Genomic DNA, 1,943 nt, shown 5'->3' with positions numbered 1-1,943 from the left:
CTTTCATTGAAATGCAAGAGTTGGAATATTTCAGTAGTGTTTGGTTGTGGTTTACCGTGTCACAGTTACATTTTCTTGATTTTTCAAAGTTCATTTTGAATTTCTTTTGTTGAAATGCAAGAGTTAGAATATTTCAGTAGTGTTTGGTTATGTTTTACATTTTCAAAGTTACATTTTCATGATTTTTTAAAGTTCATTTTGAATTTCTTTCGTTGAAATGCAAGAGTTGGAATATTTCAGCAGTGTTTGGTTATGATTTACCTTGTCACAGTTACATTTTCTTGATTTTTCAAAGTTCATTTTGAATTTCTTTCGTTGAAATGCAAGAGTTGGAATATTTCAGTAGTGTTTGGTTATGGTTTACCCTGTCACAGTTACATTTTCTTGATTTTTCAAAGTTCATTTTGAATTTCTTTGGTTGAAATGCAAGAGTTGGAATATTTCAGTAGTGTTTGGATGTGGTTTATCTTGTCACAGTTACATTTTCTTGATTTTTCAAAGTTCATTTTGAATTTCGTTGGTTGAAATGCAAGAGTTGGAATATTTCAGTAGTGTTTGGTTGTGGTTTACCTTGTCACAGTTACATTTTCTTGATTTTTCAAAGTTCATTTTGAATTTCTTTCGCTGAAATGCAAGAGTTGGAATATTTCAGTAGTGTTTGGTTGTGGTTTACCTTGTCACAGTTACATTTTCTTGATTTTTCAAAGTTCATTTTGAATTTCTTTCGTTGAAATGCAAGAGTTGGAATATTTCAGTAGTATTTGGTTGTGGTTTACCTTGTCACAGTTACATTTTCTTGATTTTTCAAAGTTCATTTTGAATTTCTTTCGTTGAAATGCAAGAGTTGGAATATTTCAGTAGTGTTTGGGTGTGGTTAACCTTGTCACAGTTACATTTTCTTTATTTTTCAAAGCTCATTTAGAATTTCTTTCGTTGAAATGCAAGAGTTGGAATATTTCAGTAGTGTTTGGTTATGGTTTACCTTGTCACAGTTACATTTTCTTGATTTTTCAAAGTTCATTTTTAATTTCTTTCGATGAAATGCAAGAGTTGGAATATTTCAACAGTGTTTGATTGTGGTTTACCTCATCACAGTTACAGTTTTCTGATTGTTCAAAGTACAGGTTTAAGGTCTTTCAATGAAATGCAAGAGTTGGAATATTTCAGTAGCGTTTGGGTGTGGCTAACCTTGTCACAGTTACATTTTCTTGATTTTTCAAAGTTCATTTTGAATTTCTTTCATTGAGTTGCAAGAGTTGGAATATTTCAGTAGTGTTTGGTTGTGGTTTACCTTGTCACAGTTACATTTTCTTGATTTTTCAAAGTTCATTTAGAATTTCTATCGTTGAAATGCAAGAGTTGGAATATTTCAGTAGTGTTTGGTTGTGGTTTACCTTATCGCAGTTACAATTTCTTGATTTTTCAAAGTTCATTTTGAATTTCTTTCGTTGAAATGCAAGAGTTGGAATATTTAAGTAGTGTTTGGTTGTGGTTTACCTCATCACAGTTACATTTTCCTGATTTTTCAAAGTTCATTCTGAATTTCTTTCGTTGAAATGCAAGAGTTGGAATATTTCAGTAGTGTTTGGTTCTGGTTTACCTTCTCAAAGTTACATTTTCCTGATTTTTCAAAGTTCATTTTGAATTTCATTTGTTGAAATGCTAGAGTTGGAATATTTCAGTAGGGTTTAGTTGTGGTATACCTTGTCATAGCTACATTTTCTTGATTTTTCAATGTTCATTTTGAATTTCTTTCGTTGAAATGCAAGAGTTGGAATATTTCAGTAGTGTTTGGTTGTGGTTTACCTTGTCACAGTTACATTTTCTTGATTTTTCAAAGTTCATTTTGAATTTCTTTCGTTGAAATGCAAGAGTTGGAATATTTCAGTAGTGTTTGGTTAAGGTTTACCTTGTCACAGTTACATTTCTTGCGAAAACACACA

The sequence above is a fragment of the Artemia sp. Qi Xiang Cuo genome, unplaced genomic scaffold, assembly GCF_049724085.1.
Source record: "Artemia sp. Qi Xiang Cuo unplaced genomic scaffold, ASM4972408v1 HiC_scaffold_3062, whole genome shotgun sequence".
NCBI lineage: Eukaryota > Metazoa > Arthropoda > Branchiopoda > Anostraca > Artemiidae > Artemia > Artemia sp. Qi Xiang Cuo.
The sequence above is the reverse complement of the archived record's forward strand: the minus strand, read 5'-3'. Positions refer to the sequence as shown.